Source organism: Hyperolius riggenbachi, chromosome 10, assembly GCF_040937935.1.
Source record: "Hyperolius riggenbachi isolate aHypRig1 chromosome 10, aHypRig1.pri, whole genome shotgun sequence".
NCBI lineage: Eukaryota > Metazoa > Chordata > Amphibia > Anura > Hyperoliidae > Hyperolius > Hyperolius riggenbachi.
In genome coordinates, this window is record NC_090655.1 from 184,507,664 (window position 1) to 184,520,718 (window position 13,055).

Below are 13,055 nucleotides of genomic sequence, written 5' to 3' on the forward strand. Positions count from 1 at the left end.
ATGGTGCCAGTCTTATCCGTTGGAACTATTGCAAGAGCTGGAGTGTGGCCGGCCTGACTGTGGCACGTCACATGAGAATCAACAGAGGAGTGCTCCACTAAAATTGCCACAAACAGCCCCGACATGTTTCACGAGCGTCTGCTCGTTTCCTCAGGAGGCGTGGCTCACCGCGTAACATCCTCCGTACGCTTACATTCAAGCTGAAATCCAATCAGAGCGTACGGAGCTGGCCCCGCCCACCGACATCCCCGCCGGCCAATGGCAGCGCGCGCCGACACCCCACACAGTCCAGCCCCGCCCACATCAATCCAGTAGGTCGGGGAGGAGAGGGGCGGCGCGCGCAGCCACCGACAGCATGCACCCAGCACCAAGGTCTCCCAGGTAACACACCAGGGAAAACAATGGGCAAGAGCACACGCCCCAAACAGCAGGAAGGCAAGCAGGCAGGGGACAGCCCGGAGGCTCCCACCTAATCATCATTCACCTCTGTGTATATATATATGTATATATATATATATATATATATCTAAATCCAAGATTAACTCTGCATTTATCTTAACTATAAAGAAACAAATAGACCAAACAATGAGATACTGCACTGCATATGCGCAGTGCACCATCAATGGCGGAACTACCCATAAATATATCCAGAAAAATAATAAATAGTGAGGTTACAAGAGTCATCGTGGGCATGGAGCAGCAAGGCACCCAGGCGGATGCAGAGTGAGCACACCAAGCACGCAAAGAAAGCAGAAAGTCACACCGGTAAAAATGCGGCAAATTCCTCCATCTCATTTAACCCAGGTGGTGAAGTGGCTTTTAAATTAAAGATCCATCGGCACTCCTTCTGCATCAGTAGCCTATGCTGGTTACCGCTCCTAACAGAGCCGTGGATTCGATCTATGCCGATGAATTTAAGTCCCATAGGGTCCCCATTATGGTATTCTCTGAAATGTACCCCAACCGGGGCAGTGGAGTTCACACTTTTTATACTTTTAACATGTTCAGAAGTACGCTCCCTGAGTTCACGTGTTGTTTTACCAACATAAAATGCCCCACAGGGGCATTTAAGTAAGTATATGACAAATTTAGTCGCACAGTTGACATAGTGTGAAAGACTCCACTGTCTCCCATCGGGGAGCAGGACAGAGGCGCCAACATGCATAAATCTACAGAATGTACAACCGCCACAGGTATATGTCCCCAAAACCCGACAATGTGGTCTTGGAGTCCCCAACCCCTCAAAATGGCCCCTAACTAAGGTATCCCTCAAAGAGGGGGCTCTCCTAAAAGTAATTTGAGGTCTCGGTGGAACAAATAAGGACAACCGCAAATCATTAACTAGAATATACCAGTACTTATCTAGTATCCGTGTGATTTCATCATGTTCCACGCAATAACGAGTACAGAATCTAGTCTGCTGTTTAGAAGAAGCAATCATTTTATTAGGATTGAGCAATTTATCGCGATCGCTGTTGAGTGCTCTTTTATACGCCCTTTTTAGGGTCGTATGATCATACCCGCGTGCCTGAAAACGAGCCCGTAGTATGTCCGCCTCGTGCAAAAAAGTTTCTTGGTCGCTGCAGTTACGTCGAACCCTTAGGTACTGGCTCGTAGGGATACCTCGAATTGTGTGCTGCGGATGGCAACTATCTGCCTGAAACAATGCATTTGTAGCGGTCGTCTTCCTGTACAATCGAGTGTTTATTTTGCCTGTATCGTCGCAAATTTCCTGCAGGTCCAAAAACGGAATTTCCTGATGGTGGTGGTTCATTGTGAACTTCAAGTTGCGGCAATTTATATTTTTGCGTCCGACAAACTCAATTCTGTGAGTTCACCAGTCCACAGCATGAAGATGCCATTTGTGTACCTGTGCCAGACCAAAATCCGGCACAGGTACACAGAGAGACCATCATCTGCAAAAAGCTCACGTTCCCACTCCCCCAGGTACAGGTTAGCATACGACGGGGCACAGGTGGTCCCCATCGCCGCACCCTGCACCTGGAGGTAGTGGTCACCATCAAAAATAAACATATTATTTGTTAACAAAAATTGCAAAAGTGTCAACAAAAACCGATTGTGTATTGCAAATTCCAAGCCTAGCTCGCTCAAAAACGTACTCACCGCCGAGAGCCCCGAATCGTGCGGAATGCTTGAATATAATGCCTCGACGTTGAGGGTGACAAGCCAAGTGCCAGGAGGAACACAAAGACCATCAATGGATTTTAAAAAATGGGAAGTATCCCTAACGTAAGAAGGTAAAGACTGAACATGAGGCTGCAGATATTTATCAATATAAACACTAATTTTCTCAGTGAGAGAGCCACAGCCCGAGACTATGGGACGACCTGGTGGTTTAACCAACCTCTTATGCACCTTAGGAAGTGCATAAAAGGTCGGTGTCACTGGGTGTAAAACCTTTATGAACTCATAAGCTTCACTGGAAATTGTGTTATTCTGCAATGGCTCATCCAAAATCACGACACCTTGTCACCCTCGACGCCGGTATCCTCCTATAACAGTCACGTTGTGACAAAATTTCCAAGCACATATCCCTATAGGCCAGTTTCGACATAACTACGACGTTACCGCCTTTATCAGACGGCTTAATAATCCAGTTATCTTGTTTCCTCAAATCATCAATTGCTTGGAACTCTTCCACCGTCAGATTATTAGATCGTGTACGCGTATGTAATTGCATAAGTTCTTTCTCAACAGAAGCCACAAAAGTCTGTAGGTTAGTGTTGAGGGACAAGGGAGGATACTTTCGAGACTTGCCACAAAATTCACCAGTATCTATCTGGGACTGAAAGGAAGGGAGGGGGTCGGTTGACCCACACATGGCCCCAGCCCCTGCATGAGGGGAACAGGCGTCACCCCCATTGTCACCCCCCACAGGCAATCCAAGAGCAGAATCATCATATAGATCACATAAGTCAAGCAGCGCCTGACAATCCGTATCAGATATAGGATCAGGGACCACTGATTGTCTACCCCTGGAGTGTCCACCATCCGACTGTGCATATAGTGACTGAAGTAGGATCTTTCTTCCAAACAGGCGAAGATCCTTAACCACCTCAAAGGTATCAATATTATGGGTGGGACAAAAACCCAAACCCCGTGATAAAACACTTTTCATAATATCGGGGATCAATTCCCCTGTCAGATTAATCACCTGCAAATCGGATGGGCCGGAATCACCAGGGGACACATCTGCCCCGGACCCTAACATTAAACCAATTATTAGCAGCTAAAGAAGATACAGCCCTTAGAAAAACGGCACCACACCAAAAATATATACAAATTATACAATAGTTTATTCATAATTATACACCACTAAAATTCATAAAATCAATTAAACCTGTAGGCACCAATTCAGTATTGCATATCTATTCATATTTCATCAGTCTTTTAATCCATATATAACCTAGATATTAAATATAATGATAGCCATCAGGACGCTCAGCATCTGAGCTATCCTGGGCTAAGAACCCGGGTTCTGTATAGGGCTAAAGTAAAGTGCATATATGTGCAAACAACCTTATACTAGAACACATGTATCAAAAATATGTACAACATTCAAATATCATATTCAAAGGACAGTGACCAATAATTAATGAGTGAGAACAGACGTGATATAAAGTGACCCTATAGAGATAAGATAGCCATATACTTAGCCAGACCAATATAAACAGGAGACTGGATAAGGTGCCAAAAGGATAACCCCCGGTGTCACGGATTCCATCACGCTCTCTGAAAAAGCGGCATGACGGCCGCGATACCGGCGGAGTTGTCCACCGGGGGTTTTCCTTTTGGCACCTTATCCAGTCTCCTGTTTATATTGGTCCAGCTAAGTATATGGCTATCTTATCTCTATAGGGTCACTTTATATCACGTCTGTTCTCACTCATTAATTATTGGTCACTGTCCTTTGAATATGATATTTGAATGTTGTACATATTTTTGATACATGTGTTATAATATAAGGTTGTTTGCACATATATGCACTTTATTTTAGCCCTATACAGAACCCGGGTTCTTAGCCCAGGATAGCTCAGATGCTGAGCGTCCTGATGGCTATCATTATATTTAATATCTAGGTTATATATGGATTAAAAGACTGATGAAATATGAATAGATATGCAATACTGAATTGGTGCCTACAGTTTTAATTGATTTTATGAATTCTAGTGGTGTATAATTATGAATAAACTATTGTATAATTTGTATATATTTTTGGTATGGTGCCGTTTTTCTAAGGGCTGTATCTTCTTTAGCTGCTAATATTTATACATTGACAGCCTTGGCACACACGTTTGAGGCACGTGTGCGGATATTATTGTTCTTTATAATTAAACCAATTATATCGCACTTATTGAATAAGATGAGGACGTGGGATTCTCCCCATATATCCTGGTCCGGCAGATTAAATTCGGTAAAAATGATCCTCTTACCCAAAATGTTATACTTATTTAGAATCCTGCCGATTAAGGTAACTCAAAAGGACTTAGCAGAATTACAAAGAGGGATTTTTTGCTTCATCTGGGACCAAAAAGAAAATGAGGATTGCACGGTCACTTATGTTTAGGCATTAAAAAGGAGGCTTGTCTGTTCCTAACCTTTTTAAGTATAATGCTGCCCAACTACCCCCACTACTATTTATATATGCCACAGACCATACCCTGGCTTGGGTGTCCCTAGAAAATGAACTCTTTATCACCATTCTCATGGAAAGGTCTCCTTTGGGTTGAAGCAATTCCCAAGATCCTCAAAACTTCTGCACCTATTACCTACTATACCCTGTCTCTCTGGTCCAAATTATGATACCCTTTAAAACTTAAGTCTCCTCTGTCAGCTCTCACAGAGCTTTTTAACAACCCAGATTTTCTGGTTGGTTCCCAACAAAACAACTTCTTATGGTGGAAGGAGAAGGGCATTACGACAATTTGACAACTACTTTTTAGAGCTAAATTAATGGACTATAAAACTTTTCAAGGACAATTTCGCCCTCCTCGCAGAGAGTTTCTTAGGACTACACAAATGTTTCACTATTTACACACTAAATTTCAAAATCTATCCCACTCAGGTCTGTCCTTTTTTAAAGAAAGATTTGTTGTAATAATCCCACTCGTAAAGAAGTCCTTTCCATTTTATACTCAATTCAAAATGCATCTCCCCCTAATATGAAACTAAATTATATGTTGAATTGGGAAAAAGACATAGGAAAGACTATCCCTGATGAAACATGGGTCCAGTCCCTGGATACACTTTCAAAGGGTAGCCTACAAAGCTCTCATTTGGAAGTTTCTCTACAATTACTCCATAGAGTGTATATAACCCCAGATAAAATACATAGAATGGACCCATCCAAATCCTCACTTTGTTTTAGAGCATGCCAAGCTGTTGGCTCTCTTTATCATATATGGTGGACTTGCCCTAAAGTAGCCAAATTTTGGGATAAAGTCACTATTCTGAGCGATATCCTACAAACCTAGATTTTAAGGACCCCTCTTGTCTTTCTTTTAGGCTGTAGAATTTCCAGACTAACAAACCTCCAGAATAAACTTGTCCAATTTATTACGGCAACAGCTAAGACCTCCATTGCTGCAAGCTGGAAAAGTCTGAATATCATATAATCTAATACAAAAAAATAATACTGATGAGCGAAAAAATGAACACTACTATACAAGTCCAGGTGCCCTTATTTGAAAATATATGGCAACCTTGGCTGGACTGGAGGGATAGGAATAAAAATTTACCTTTTTATATCTTTTTGTATAAGAATCCTTGCACGTGCCAATACTCTTGGTTTGCATTTGATGTTCTTAATGCTTCTTGAATTTATGAAGATCTTTGACCACCACTATGTAAATCTTCATCGATATGGACTGACTCGTTCTTCCTTTTCTTTTCTTTACCTTTTTTGTTCTGTTTATTCTGTACGTGCTACCTATGCATACAAATGCTCTTACAAACTGTAATATAATTACACCATGTTGCATTTCCTTTATGTTTTGATATCTTTAATAAGTAGATTTAAAACTAAAAATGGGCCTAGCTAATACCGTATTATACCCTACTCTGTATACATACCATGAAATCAGTATTAAATGTTAAAATACAGTAACAGCAGTGCTGTAGCTGAGGAGCTTGGTGCCCTGGTGTGAGTTCTATATGGGGCCCTAAGCACTCTATTGATATGGAGCTTCAAAACCCACCAAGGAAAGTTTCAGTGTCAGAAAAGTGTAATTAGTAAGTAAGAAAACAGTTAAAGGACAACTGAAGTGAGAAGTATATGGAGGTTTCCATATTTATTTCCTTTTATACAATACCAGTTGCCTAGCAATCCTGCTGGTCTATTAGGATTCAGTAGTGTCTGAATAATGTCAGAAACAAGCGTGAAGTTAATCTTTCAGATCTGACGATAGTGTCAGAAACACCTGATCTGCTGCATGCTTGTTTAGGGTTTATGGCTAGAAGTATTAGAGGCAGAGGATTAGCAGGATAGCCAGGCAACTGGTATTGCTTAAGAGGAAATAAATATGGCAGCCTCCATATCTCTCTCGCTTCAGTTGCCCCTTTAAGGGTTACCACTATTCAATGCACATACAGTGGGATGCGAAAGTTTGGACAACCTTGTTAATCATCATGATTTTCCTGTATAAATTGTTGGTTGTTGCAATAAAAAATGTCAGTTAAATGTATCATATAGGAGACACACAGTGATATTTGAGAGGTGAAATTAAATGTATTAGATTTACAGAAAGCGTGCAATGATTGTTTAAACAAAATTAGGCAGGTGCCTAAATTTGGGCAACACAAAAAAGAAATGAAATTAATATTTTTCCTTTTGCAGAAATTACAGCCTTTAAACGCTTCCTGTAGGTTCCAATACAGGTCTGGATTCTGGTTAAAGGTATTTTACCATTCCTTTTTACAAAACATCTCTAGTTCATTCAGGTTTGATGGCTTCTGAGCATGGACAGCTCTCTTTAAGTGACACCACAGATTTTCAATTATATTCAGGTCTGGAGATTGAGATGGCCATTCCAGAATGTTGTACTTGTTCCTCTGCATTAATGCCTTAGTGAATTTTGAGCCGTGTTTAGGGTCGTTGTCTTGTTGAAAAATCCAGCCCTGGTACAGCTTTAGCTTTGTCACTGATTCCTGGACATTGGTCTCCAGAATCTGCTCATAGTGAGTGTAATCCATGCGTCCCTCAACTTTGACAAGATTCACGGTCCATGAACTGGCCACACAGTCCTACAGCGTGATGGAACCACCACCATATTTTACTGTAGGTAGCAGGTGTTTTTCTTGGAATGCTGTGTTATTTTTCCTCCATGCATAACGCCCCTTGTTATGCAAAAATAACTCAATTGTAGTTTCATCAGTACACAGCACCTTATTCCAAAATGAAGCTGTCTTGTCCAAATGTTCTTTAGCATACCTCAAGCGACTCTGTTTGTGCTGTGGGCGGAGAAAAAGGCTTCCTCTGCATCACTCTCGCATACAGCATCTCCTTGTGTATAGTGCGCCGAATGGTTGAACAATGCACAGTGACTCCATCTGCAGCAAGATGATGTTGTAGGTCTTTTGTGCTGGTCTGTGGGTTGTCTCTGACTGTTCTCACCATTCGTTTCTTCTGTCTATCTGAGATTTTTCTTGGTCTGCCACTTCGAGCCTTAACTTGAACTGAGCATGTGGTCTTCCATTTCCTCTATGTTCCTAACTGTGGAAACAGACAGCTGAAATCTCTGACAGGTGTCTGTATCCTTCCCTTAAACCATGATGGTGAACAATCTTTGCCTTCAGGTCATTTGAGAGTTGTTTTGAGACCCTATGTTGCTAATCTTCAGAAAAAATTAAAACAGGAGGAAAACTTACAATTGAGCCCCTTAAATACTCCTTTTCATAATTGGATTTACCTGTGTATGTAGGTCAGGGGCCACTGAGCTTACCAAGCCAATTTGAGTTTCAATAATTAGTTCTAAAGGTTTTGGATCAATAAAATGACAACAATGCCCAAATGTATGCACCCGCCTAATTTTATTTAAACAATTATTGCGCACTTTCTGTAAATCCAATAAACTTCATTTCACTTCTCAAATATCACTGTGTGTGTCTCCTATATGATATATTTAAAGTACATTTTTTTATCGTAACAACCATCGATTTATACAGGAAAATCATGACGATTAACAAGGTTGCTCAAACTTTTTCATCCCACTGTATGTTCATTACCAGTATAAAAACAATGAAAAGACAATAAGATGGATGAAGGAGGGCCTCTAATGGGCCCCTCTGGTCCAGCGGCCCTGGTGCTGTCGTAACGTCTGCATCCCCCTTTTGCTACACCACTAAGTAACAAAGTATATTAATTGGGGGAGCTGTGGTACAGTCTTTAAGCAAAGCAGAAACAGCCTAAGAATTTGGCCATCACCACTGTGAGTACTGCAAGCAATTTGTACGGGTTGGTTGAAGCTGCTAGTTAGTTGAATGACAGCTGAGCCTTCAACAATGTATGGGGCACCCTAATGGCCCTTTCACACTGTGGTGCTGCATTGCTACTGCAGGGCAATTAAAGTCTATGGGTGCTTTCATATGAGCTGCAGTGCGCCAGAAGTCCTCAATCTGACGCCCTTCCATAACTACGTTAGTGCGCATATCTGCATAGTAGATGCGTGTTGTACTGAAAGTAAAGGCTCATACACACGGGTTACAACTGTCGCTGCAACCACGTGGCATGCGCGTGTTGCGGCGACAGGTCCCCCGTGTGTATAACGCGCGTGCTACGAACCGTCGCTATTCAGAGCTGTCGCCAGGCGAATGGCGTGGCCAATCGCCGGCAACAGCTGTCGCCGCAACTGTCGCTAGTCCGCCACACGTACTGCGTGTGTATGCGGACTAGCGACAGCAACCCACTCACCATGGACGGAGCTTCCGGCGGGGTGGAAGGAACCTTCGGCGACAGCTTCAGCCACATCTCTATCCCTCTGTGTGCCGTGTGTACGGCTGCTGCACAGAGGGACCTGGCAACAAGCTGTCGCGCACATGTCCCCGGTGTGCTAGTGACAGGCTACAGCGGTACCCCGTATGTACCAACCTTAAGTCTATAGTGACACAAGTATTTTAAAAATGTTGGCGGCGGTGGTGCGAGAACGTTGAGACGCGCATCTGCGGAAGCATATTTTTACTTTATGCTCCCAGGCACTTCCACATACCCGAAACAGGAAGCGACCACAAGTGCGCATCACTTCCTGTTCGTCCAGATGCCAGAAGGGCATAGTGAAAGGGTATTCCCTGAAGTTCTGTTTTTAGCGGAGCGGTGTGAAACTGGTGTAGTGACATTTTTTGCAACTTTATCAGATTTTGCAACTGGTTGCACTTATTTATAGGTATATATATCAGAAAGTGCAACCTAACCATTGACTTCAATCTATCTGTATCAGAAAATGCAACTCAACCAAACCCTATTCTCACACAGAACCCTCTCCTCTTGCTCAACTAATAACCACCCCCCCTGGAGGGAAGAATCCCCCCACCTTGCTCAACTAATAACCCCCCCCCCCCCCTGGAGAAAACAATCCCCCTTCTTGCTCAACTAATAACCCCCCCTGGAGAGAGAACAATCCCCCCATCCTGCTCAACTAATAACCCCCCCCCCTGGAGGGAACAATCCCCCCTTCTTGCTCAACTAATAACCCCCCCCCCCCCCCCCGAGGGAACAATCCCCCTTCTAGCTCAATGGGATCCGTGGTTGCAAAAAATTAAGTGCGTTTTAACCATACCTCCCAACTGTTTGAGATGAGAAAGAGGGGCACTTAAGCCACACTCCTGACCATGCCCCCCTAGTCACGTATACCATAAAGATGTCATAAGAAAAATGTTGTTTTATAGTTTAAACCACACTGGTTCTTTCTATCCTGATTAATTTTCCTTCATATTAACATTTTAAAATTAGTCATATATTAATTTAAAGGATGGGGATAAAGTTTAGAGTCAAGCACATTTTTAGTAGAGAAATATTTATATTTACATAGAATGAGGGACAAAGTCCTGAAAGAGGGACAAATGAGTAGGAAAGAGGGACAGGGCTCCCAAAGAGGGACTGTCCCTCCAAAAGAGGGACAGTTGGGAGCTATGGTTAACAGAGAAGCCATGCCTACACAGTTATAAACTGTCCTCTATGGCAAGTTGCAAAATATAATGGGTTGCAAAATCTTTCATTACACCGGCCTTAGGCCCCGTTTACACTTAATCAGTTGGTACGCTGGTTTTTTTTTCTACTCCATAGAAGTGCATTGTGAAAAAGGTTTCAGTTAAAACGCGTTAAGTGTGAAAGTTGCAATAGGAAAACATGGGAATTACTTTGAAAATCAGTTGTCCTTTCAGTTATAACTGAGAGCAACTGATTAAGTGTAAACGGGGCCTGTTTCACCCTGGGTATTTCTTACAAATTAGTGGTCGCAAACAATGTACCGTGAGCAGGAAGCCGCTATTGTGCTATCAGGTTTTCTGCTGGGTCCCCTCAACTAGACTAGTGCCACTTATTTTTGCTATATACTGTACAAGATTTTTTTTTTGTAACTAATTTTATCAATGGCCCTCATATCCCGTCTCTAGGATCATACAGAATACAAGAAGCTCCTAGCAGCAGGAAGAAGTGAAAGCACAATCTTGTCAGTAAGCACACTAACGGCATTTAGCCCAAAATAGATTCCTAACCACCTTTTCATTCTGTGTACAGTACAATAAGCTCTAGAAAAGCCGCGTAAGGCTCACACAAGGCGCGTTATTCCAGCTGGTAATAATAAACAGCAGCCACTACACAACTAGCTCATTAGCACCGCCTTCGACCGGGGTTTCTCCAATCACTATCTAGCAATCCCACAACAGTTACCATGGTGGGACTCATCACGTGGGCGGGCTCCTGGCGCTTAGTGCCGCCCAAGCTGGAGTGAAGCCGGGACGGCTGAGCTGGGCAGTGTAATTGGCAGCAGGCGCAGCCAGCCATCGAGCAGCGGGGGCGGGGCAGGCGAAGTAGGTGAGGTGTAATGAGATTCGGTGTAATCAGTGTCATGTCGGACCCGGGAGCGACTCACTAAAATGGCGGACCTGTAACGGGCGTTGCGAACCAGAACGGACGTAGGTGAGTTGCTCGCTGCACTCCGCTGCGCTGGGATCAGGTAATAGACTAGCTTCCCCCTTGAGTGACGTCATCCTGCCAGTGTGACGTCACTAGTAAACACACGTGACGTAAGCTCGCCACGAATTCTCCTGTACGAATGTGAGCGCTCAGCGCGTTCCCGAGTGATTATGGAAGAAGCGATGCTGGCGGCTGGTGTGAGTATATATATGTGTTCTGCTGCTTGTCTGTCCGCTGTTTGTGTCGCTAGACTCCAGGAGTGTGGCGAGGACAGGTGCCGGTGGGCTTCTCTGCCGCTCGTGTACTTATTACTACCCTTGTTAATAGTGGCGGTCTGGTTACCTTTGTGTGACGTCACGTGTGTTTGTGGCGGGGAGGGGGTGGGGAGTTTGGGGTGGCATTGTATGCTGTCAGCTGCACCAGCTCCGACCGGTACTCTCCGCCACAAGCTGCAGTTCCATCATTACACCTGTTCGCGTGTGACAGACAGCTGCTGCGGGGAACAACACTTGTCTTTCCAGGCTCTGCCTCATGGGGGCGCCACTTTACCGACATGCCTGCTTGTGCTGCTGTACCGATTATGTAGAATGAGAGCTGTCTGATTACATGTTTGTGTCTGTTGCTTTCTCTGCTTTTGTTTTAGTTGCAATGATTAAACTGGATGTAAAAATGAAGAATATTTTGAGGGATGCCCTGTGTGTGATGTGTATGCTTTTCTATCAATAAGTGGCAATCATGTCTCCACAGTTGAGAGCTCAATTCAGGGACTAGAAGTGGAACAGATATGTTGAGAAAATATATTGTTTAGAAAACTAGAACAAAAGTAGTGTGGATGCTCCTACTGAACAATTTCTTTATTCAACCACTTTTACAGCATATGGTTCAGCTAGTGGTGTAGCAATATGGGATGCATAGGATGGCACTGCCCTGGGGCCCCTGAACCAGAGGGGCCCACCTTCACCCATCTTATTAGCTTTGCATTGGTAGTGCTATACTGTTAATGAAAACTTCTATATGTGCATTGAATAGTAGTAATCCTTAAAAGAGACTCTGTAACATCAAAAACATCCCCTGGGGGGTACTCACCTGGGGTGGGGGAAGCCTCCGGATCCTAATGAGGTTTCCCACGCCGTCCTCTGTCCCACGGGGGTCTCGCTGCAGCCCTCTGAACAGCTGGCGACAGACCCGACTGTAACTTCAATATTTACCTTTGCGGGGGCGCTGTGGTTGCTTTCGGCTCCGAAGTAGACGGAAATACCCGATCTCAGTCGAGTCCGCTCTACTGCGCAGGCACTGGAAACTTGCGCCTGCGCAGTAGAGCAGACCTGACGGCGATCGGGTATTTCCGCCTACTTCGGAGCCGACAGCCGTCAGAGCGCCTGCGCAGGGGACGGGAAGGTAAATATTGACGTCATCTTGCACGGAGGGCTGCAGCGAGACCCCTGAGGGACGGAGGACGGCGTAGGAAGCCTCATTAGGATCCGGAGGCTTCCCCCACTCGAGGTGAGTACCCCCCAGGGGACGTTTTGACGTTACAGATCCTCTTTAACAAACTGTTTTCATGCTTTGATTACTCCTCTCTGACACTGCAGCTGTCCTTGATACCTTTTGAGGCTACATATCAATAGAGTTCTTGTGGGCTCCATGTAAAATTCACACTGGGTCCCCAAGCTCCTTAGTTAAGCCACTGGGCTCAGCTGTATTTTGTCTGACAGACAATCTGGTATTGGTTTTTATTTTTTTTTTCAGGATGGAGAGGGCTTTTTTCTAATAAACATTTACCTGAGATTCGTGAATGGGCCGTATTTATACTTACTTGGGGCTTCCTTGGGTCCCTTTCTGGCCACTCTAAGGCCCGGTAATCTGGCTGGCCACGGTCTTCAGCGCATGCACAACTCTGCCTCAC

The 13,055-nt window shown here is 44.1% G+C and overlaps 1 protein-coding gene across 7 annotated transcripts in view; it reads left to right on the forward strand.

Moving 5' to 3' along the window:
- The first annotated feature begins 10,913 nt into the window (after positions 1-10,913).
- Positions 10,914-13,055, forward strand: part of KAT6B (lysine acetyltransferase 6B) — a 220,997-nt gene continuing 218,855 nt past the window's right edge. For 2 of the 7 annotated variants that reach the window (XM_068255372.1, XM_068255375.1), the window contains exon 1: positions 10,914-11,189. The gene's annotated coding sequence lies outside the window, so the exon portion shown is untranslated. The remainder of the gene's footprint in view (positions 11,190-13,055) is intronic. The other 5 variants (XM_068255371.1, XM_068255373.1, XM_068255374.1 and 2 more) reach the window with 3 other exon arrangements.